The 8,443-nt window shown below is 44.2% G+C and overlaps 1 long non-coding RNA gene across 9 annotated transcripts; it reads right to left on the reverse strand.

Moving 5' to 3' along the window:
- Positions 1 to 170: 170 nt before the first annotated feature.
- On the reverse strand, positions 171 to 6,986 carry LOC119349828. 9 transcript variants are annotated; one of them, XR_005169546.1, is made up of 11 exons: positions 6,295 to 6,986; positions 5,396 to 5,580; positions 5,205 to 5,264; positions 4,562 to 4,742; positions 4,345 to 4,456; positions 3,957 to 4,125; positions 3,724 to 3,811; positions 2,802 to 3,649; positions 1,938 to 2,088; positions 447 to 857; positions 171 to 358 (listed from the first exon to the last, which is right to left on the reverse strand). It is a non-coding gene; the product is annotated as an uncharacterized LOC119349828 (long non-coding RNA). The 9 variants fall into 9 exon arrangements; XR_005169552.1 differs by lacking the exons at positions 171 to 358; positions 447 to 857 and having other exon boundaries at positions 1,651 to 2,088; positions 4,562 to 4,591; positions 4,696 to 4,742; XR_005169548.1 differs by lacking the exons at positions 171 to 358; positions 447 to 857 and having other exon boundaries at positions 1,651 to 2,088; positions 2,789 to 2,900; positions 3,547 to 3,649.
- Between the last annotated feature and the right edge of the window lie 1,457 nt (positions 6,987 to 8,443).

The following is an 8,443-nucleotide window of genomic DNA, read 5'->3' on the forward strand; positions in this document are numbered from 1 at the left end:
GTATTGTGAGAATATTCAGACACCGAAGTCAAAAACCAAATGTGCTAACACTCCCACATGCTCTGCTTGGAAGCCGCCTTTTCTCACCAAATCTAACATAGATACATATGATTCTTCAAGAGCAAATTTCAGAGAAAATATAAAGCATGGAAGGCTTTAAGTTGTACTACTGAGACCATACCACCATATCTTCATTTAGTTTCTTTGAAAATCTAAAGGTCTAAGAGGACGGTACATGTGAGAAGCTGTGAATCCACAACAAAAAACTAAACTAACTTCCAAACAAACATTTCAAGTTTGGAAGCCACAAAAAAGCAGCCAAGATCTCTCGTTGTAGTGCAGGTACATGTCCTTAATCCTGCATCCACAACCCATAATTTTTTAACACCTAAATCCACAAAATCCAACCAAAGGAAATCATGGCAGAAACATGCACTGTGGCTTACATCTTCGAGAAGGACTTCTTGGCATTCTTGTGCAGGTTGGACACAAGAATCCTCGCTGCGAGCTGCAGAAGAACCACACATGCACCCTCCTTCACCTAGCCCTTGGGGAGGAGGGGGGCAACACTTGCAGCGCCGCGACAAGGCCTCATTAGATAAACCTTTACTCTTGTAATCTACATTGGTGAATCTATTGATACCTTTCTTTACCATATGCTCATTGAACCTTCGAAACAATATAAGTGGTCGACCTATCAAGACTAACCGTTTCAACTGACCAAAAAGAGAAATCAAAGCTAGCAGAAAAACAGATAATAGACATCCAAGAAAGAAACTTGTATGTACAGCCATGTCAATTGTTGCTTCAAAAGGCCGGAACTTCTTTCACTGCAAGCCCAATACTTTTTCACACGACTGCATGGCAATGTACTTGGGTCAAAAGTAGGCCCAATGAAGTGCAACGAACATATCAAAGTCAAAGATGCCAACATATACGTAGGAAAACATAAAGTAATGATCTTGGATTAAATTTCATCCTAAAACCTGAACACGCATGTTGAATGTACCAAGTTGACAGTACGTCGCCAACTGGCCATTTAATAGGTAAAAAACAAATTAGGTGAACGCTCACACTTATCTTACTACTTTATATTTCATCCTGACAATTAATAAAATCAAGCATGGTCACTTTTATTGCCTCTTGCAGCAGGTTCATTCATCAGAACGTTACACACTGTAATTGCGTCTTATTTACTTATTAAGAAAATGTTCTCTTATCAAATTCTACAATTCTTTTGGTGATGTGAATTTTCAGGCCCCCACTGACTGTAACTACAACAGAACACAATTTTCTCTTAGAGAAGAAGCATATAGAAACAATCGTAGTTCAACAAAAATCTGTCGAAGCTACTGAAGATCTGCATACTCTGTTTCGACCGTTTTAATAGCAGGTAAAACTTTAGTTGTCAGGAGACCTTCATAGTGAGTCTTCTCCAGGTTCACATATTCGGTGGAAGAAACTACCATCAGTATATACATGCTACAGAAGATTGGGTGATCACTATTTGGAAGTACTTATAACCAACTGGTGGCCTTGGATGGAACTAAACCGAAACAACAAAAATAGTTGAATATCAATAAATTTAAGTACGTATCTAGCAGAAGCAAAGGTTGCTATTCTCCTTCGGAATTAACTACAGTATGTGTCTCCTGAGAAACATGCATTTTATCTGACAAAACACACACCAACTAAACATGTGTTAGCATAACAATATTCAGTTGTTGAACCCTCTGTGCATTGCGTCGACAGCAGATGGAATCAAAAAATACATCATTGTAGTGACAACAAAAACTGCAGTCTAGTGTAGCATCATAAGGAAAAACAAGCAATGTTAAGAATAAATGGAAATAGGCAGGAGAGTTATTCTGTTTTGGTGGCATTCTATAATGCATCGGAAATATTTCTTAAAATCTACCAGTTTTAAAAGTAAGTACCAATGCGCAGAGAAATGGCACAATCAATTGCCTAATTCTCAAACATGTCAAGGTCAGTCAATTGTCACACTATCTTTGTCTCCAACCTGTGGGTCAACTTCAGCAGCCGTCTACCGAGGCAGATTGGTGTGCTCAATACAAGTGACACAGCCTGTAAATTAAACATAAAGAGGTGTCAAGAGCTAATATCTTTTGTTTATGGCACAACTACTAAAACCATTATGCCAACAAAATTAAGAACAAAAAACAAGTTGATGTTCTGGTCTTAAATGAAAGTACTCTAGATATCAGAAAGACCGATAAAAGAATGGCCACGGAGAGGAATTAGGGATCAATCAATCTGCCTGTGTGGTTGAGCTAGCTTTGTGTTGTGAACTACACTGAACTACACATTGTGTTGTGAAGCTACTTTCTCGAGTTCAGCGAAACCGCCAGTATGCCAAACCATCTCCGAAACAAACTAATACATCAACATGTTTTGAGTAATCAACAGCTCCGTACACAGCAAGAGCTATCTGAATTTTAGTAAGTGAAAATCATTAACTAAATAAGCTCTTTTTCAAGGTCATGCGATAAGAAAATGGGCTGAATGACCATCATAGCAACATGTAGAAGCAGCAAAAATATAGGCTTGGTGTGTAACTGATCATGAATGTCAACGAACAATATAGCCTGCAGTTCTTTCCTCCTTATCATGGTGGAGCAAAGCCCATAATAGCATATTACTATAAATTGTCAATAATAAGCTCACAAAAAACTATATTTGTCCAGGGAAACTTGGTTTTCAATTTTAAAGTTACAACAGAACACTGAATTTAACTAATCTCATAGTAGTATTTTGTGGTTCGTACCACTGCTGCTCACCGTGTTCCATGGCCCCATGGGAAAGATGTGCGTCAGGTGGGGAGGTGGCCGGCATGCCTGCGGGGAGAGGTGGACTGCGCGCGGTGGCGAGACCCTTTGCTAAGGTACAAAAGGACATATGTTAAGTAAAGGGTTCATGATCATTTAAGTAAAATAAAGAACTACGGAAGGAACTCAAGCCTCTACATAATAATTCAGATTGCATCACTGAACATATGAATGACAGAGAGCCCCAAAGAAATTGGCTTTATCAGGTATATGAATGACATTACGGAGAGAATTACCAAAATTATCAGGTAAGTGACATGATAGAAAGAAGAAGGTGCTCCATGCTTGCTGCTTGAAACTCCATCAACTACCAGTGCATACACTACATAGGTTAATAATAAACTAATCCTTGAATTCCTATCTCGTTATATTATCACTGGATACATACTTTTTTGTGTGGCTAGTGAATGCTGGAATTTTGCTACTACGACGCTGCAAATCTTGTTTTGTTTTTACCGAAGGACCTTATTATGGTTTGAAATGTAGTAGTAGTATAGTACTTCGCTAGTTAGCATCCTATCCTCTCCTCTCAAGAGATAAAAAGAGAAGAAATGGGTAGGTGTCTCAACTGGACATCTGAAGAGGATCTGACCACCACGCTTAAATCAAACAGAGTGGAAGCAAAAACAAAACAAAAAACCTGAATCGGCCTAGAACCAGACAGACTTAACACAGAGGTTAGAGAGGTGAAAGGGACCTTGATGAGCACAAGAGTGGTTTTGGCTGTCAGCGGTGGGGAAGGAGCTTTCTTTGGCTATCAGTGTCGTCCCGGTGGCTGGCCACTGTAGCTCCAACCCAACCTTGACCCAACAGAGATGAGACGTGGTCAGGGAAGCGAAGAGAGGAAATTGGGAGAGGGTGGGAGGGGGCAGACCATGATGCTACTGCTGCTGCTTGTCATGGGACTGGAACAAGGAGCAGCATACCTTGATGAGCACAAGAGCGGCGTCCATGGCGCCTACCTACAGAGACAAGACGAGACCAGTTATAGGTGACACCAAATAGTCCATCATTTTTATAATACACAACCTCCAGTTATCTAGCTTTCAATAATTTAAGAAAAAAAATCCAATTATATGTATACCACTATCTTTTGCTACCATATACCTCCAATTATATGTATACCAGAAAAAATCAACCTCAAACTGCAAGCACACTCAGTCAGTCTCTGGTCACCGAGTCAAAGCACTGCCATAGAGCAATTCTTTTCCTATCATATACTTCCTATGGCCGCCTCTCCCGCCTCTACTGTTTCACACCCGCTCTCACCGCCACCCTGAAATATAAAGAGGCTGAAGAATAGAAATAGATAGGAAAATATGTTTACCTATGGCACACAAGGTCAACAGATATAGATGAAAATTTGTGTTTTCTATATTAACAAATCTACGACATCTTCACCGACACAACTATATAATGAATTCTGAAGTACTTCATGGGCACCAATCAAAAGCTAATATATAGTTCAACATATCCACATGCTGCTCCCACTCACCAGAAGAGTAGAGGAGAGATCAAAATTGAGAGAGGGTCAGTGGGGGGTTGAGGGCGCTGGGAGCCGCAAGACCTGCCGTCCATGTTGTCGGTCTGCACATTTCATTTATTTTCTGCAAGAGCAAACCAAACCAAGATAGCATTAGCATGTTGTATCTTACGCAAGTGACCAGAAGATGAGAATGCTTGCCGGCAAAGGGGAGCAAGGAAATAATAACCTGAAAATATCCAAGGAAGTAGTAATCCACCTAGCAAGAAAAACAAAGGCCATGGAATATTCAGTCAGCATTTCGAGACCTGACTTGCCCTCTGGATACATATCTTGAGAGTCACAAGAGATGATCTATTTTACTTGTGCCTCTTGTCAAATCTTCGCAGCCAGCCGAGAACCCTGTATATCTGTTAGAGCAGCCAAAACAGAACAAATACAATTAACTTCGAATTATAGAAGTTGACAATTGCACAGAACATATGTAATAAACTGTCAAAATCGTAAAGTAGGTATTAAAGAAGATAGAATCATGAGTGTGAGTGTACTGTCTGAAAGTGCGTTGATGCCTATTTTGTACAGTGACCTAGAGAAAACTCTAGTACATAAAAAGGAAGGCTAACACATTACGTGTGATTAATGGATGACTTGTTAAGATGTAGGGACATACATTGATTACAATTTTTTTTGCTAATTCAAGCTGTAGAAAACAGATTATCTCATCATTAATCAGGTTATCCTTGTGTAGCCCATCGTTATACGTAGATATTAGAGGTTTCTTGTTATCCAAAAATATATAAATGGTTCAATCTATTTTCAGAAACTAAAATTTCTATTTTGTATGTGATCCACATTACAGAATAAGTGCTAACCTTTTGACGAGTCCTCTGCAATATCAAGAAGCTGGATCCAACTAATGCGCTCGACTTGCTCTGCAAATATATGCATAGTTCAGCCTTATTTTTAGAAATTAGGATTTCAGTCACAGTTGCAACTCCAACACCAAAAAGAATTGACTATTCATTGTATGTAAGTTCAGACAGAAACAAAGAACAATGCTTACCTGATAGAAACCAACAGAGTTGAAACCTAGACTCTGGTTGAGAAGTCCAATTAAGATGCCATTGAGCACTCCAAATCCCATGACAGTCCTTGCGTCGAAAGGTTTGTGCTTAAAGGGCTTCATACATAATGCCACAAGAAGTCAATAGAATAGAACAAAGAGATGCCAGCTTGTCAACATGGTTGCTGCACAATAAAGAATAAGGGTTTTCTTATTTGTAGGGATAACATTTCTGCCAAGTTATACATGACTTTCATAGATCAGTAAACTAAATTCGAAATTTACAGGTTGTAGAGGGAAAAAATGGTAGTTATAACATGAGACACAAAATGATACTACAAACAGGGGATATGCAAACGTCAATGATCTGAACAGAAGCTCTAAATAAATAAAGAAACATTAATTCATAAGAACTGAAACTCACTACCTCCAGTTCCATAGACCAATACTCAGTTTTATGTGAGTACAGTTTTCTAACACGTGAGAATCCTTTGATCAAAATGTTGACTACATAAATAAAATTAAACAAGAGCAGTGATTTTTCCATGATGGCATCAGTAGTGCTCACTGGATGTTCACGTTATCTTTCCATTTTGACTGTTGGAGAACTGGAGGTGAGCATGCTTGGACGTTGCTGAAATTTCATCAAACACCTTATAGGAATAAACAAAAAAGAATTTGCACAAGGAAACAGATGAGTTGAAGAGAGAGGGTAGGAGGCAATGGGGAGAGATTAGATTCTACAGCAGGCAGGGGAATAGCCAGGCGCGAATCCTCCTGCCTTGCCATGGCCGGTTGCACCTCGGGGTCGGCAGCTGCCCTCTAACGGAGAGAGGGAGAGATGTAGAAGGAGAGAGAGAGAGAGAGAGATGTAGAGAGGGGAGAGAGCCTGACTGTACCTGGGACTCACCGACGATGGCGCCGGCGCTGTGGACCAGCGCTGCGGCTCGAGCTCATCCTGGGGTCTCCGCTGCACGCGTGGAGATGCTCCGTGGACCACCGATGCGGCTCGAGCTCCTCCCGGGGTCGCCACAACACGCGTGGAGATGGACGCGGGGGCGGGGGCTCGTGGCCAAATGGAGGAGGTGCCGACGACCACAACGACCTTGTCCGGGTTGAGCTCGTCCTCCCGCGGTTTCCTCACGACGGCAGCTCTCGGCACCGCTCACCTGCGAGCGCAGCGGCGACGACAGGGCCGGCGGATCTGCGAGCGCCATGGCTGGCCGGGTGGAGGAGGTGCGGCGGCGGCTGGCCGGGTGCTGCTCCTTCCCTCGCCCGCCAGACCCCCGTCGGCCGCCACCATCGCCTGCATCCAGGCCGCCAACAGCAGCCTTGACCCGACCCCCACCCTCAGCTCACTCCGGAGGCGTCGTCCTCGGCCGCGAGGAGGAGGATGCAGGGGAGCCTGTCCCGCGTGAACCCGGAGCAGGCGTTGGAGATCGGGTTCGCCCGCGAAGCGCGTGGCCACAATGGCCTGCACGCGAGCGATGGGAAGGCGGGGAGGAGGAAGTGGCGGGCCAGTGGAGGAGTAGCAGCAGGGCGGCGGCGGGGCTCCTAGGGCACAGAAGAAGGAGGAGGAGGAGGTGGGAGGGAGCGGCCGGCGGGTGAGGGAGGAAGGAGCGAGGGGCGTGGGGCTGTGGACTGGGGCTAGGGTTCGATGCCGTTTTCGTCCCTCGCGCGGTGCGGTGTATTTTTCGCTCGCGTGGTGCGCTGCGCCACCCACGCGCGGGCGCGGTGCGGTGGTCTTTTTCGCCTCGCGTGGTACCGTGTTCTCGAGGCATCGGTTGTGCCTAGCACTTCTTGAGGCTTTATATGTTAGACAACGTCCTGAAGCTGAAGCTGAAGAAGAGTGTAGCACCTAATGATATGACAACCAACGGAAGGAGAGCAAACACAACCATATCAAATGGTCTAAAGATGTATAGCAAGGCTTATATAGTGGTGAGCAGTGGCCAAACTTTAGTTAGGTAAACCACACGGTGAGCTTGCATGATAGCTCCGAATGGTGAAACTACAGGAGTAACAATACAAGCATGACCAATATGTCGACCGTTGTGTTGTCCAAAAAGTTGAACATATTAATACCCTAGCCGCCTCCTTCACGCCAATTCTAGTGCTTCGTTTCTAACGGCCAACCCATGTAGCTCTCCGGCGAATCGTGAGGCTGCTAGCACATACATCATGCGGTTGAGAGTTGACCAGCCTGACTTTGGGACGACCGACCGGCGCAGAGTACTGGCCCATCCTTTAACACCGTTGCAAGGCACATTCATTTTCCCTAGTAATAATGTTAGCAACACACTCTATATTCCTCATCAATGGAGATTACAGCCATGGATTCCTCAAGCTTTACCAACACAGGAAGAAGAGGAACACGAGAGGAAGAGAAAGACAGAATGCGGAGGAGGCCGAAGCCATCCAGTTCCTAGCCGAGTTCTTCTTAGAGCCTTCGTGTGTACTTGTAGTAGTTTCCTCGAGGCCTCACTGCAGCCCAAAACCCGCAGCCCATGGCCCAGCCCAAGCAAGAGTAGGTTGGTCGCTAACATTCCCCTTTCCTTAAAATTCGGCTTGACCTCAAGCCGATGCCATGTTAAACCACCTGGATCCCATGGCACATGATTGTCCTTGATTGAAGTGGGATCATGGTGGTAGCCCTGGCTGATGACATAGTTGTCGACAAAATGGACTTGAATGAGGCTGATGTAGTAGTCGTAGCCCACGAGGTCTTGGCCGAGGTAGGCATCAAGGTGGAAGTCCGGACCAGTAGGGACTTTGTTGAAGTGGTAAGTCTGGTCGAAGTAGTGGACGCGGTAGCCGGCTGGAGTGGCAACATTTCTCCTCCCTTCTGCTTCATCTTGTGTGAACAATCCGAATAAACAGAGAAGCGCCCATATGCCTGGGTCCCATGACAATTTTCCTTGACAATACTCCAGACGGCAGAAGCTCCATATGGCAACACAAACAAGGAACTGAAATGGTACCATACTTGTCACACCTTCAGAGCTCACTTGATCCCAAATCAGATGCAATTCCTGTGGGAGTTTACAG

The sequence above is a fragment of the Triticum dicoccoides genome, chromosome 1B, assembly GCF_002162155.2.
Source record: "Triticum dicoccoides isolate Atlit2015 ecotype Zavitan chromosome 1B, WEW_v2.0, whole genome shotgun sequence".
Taxonomy (NCBI): domain Eukaryota; kingdom Viridiplantae; phylum Streptophyta; class Magnoliopsida; order Poales; family Poaceae; genus Triticum; species Triticum dicoccoides.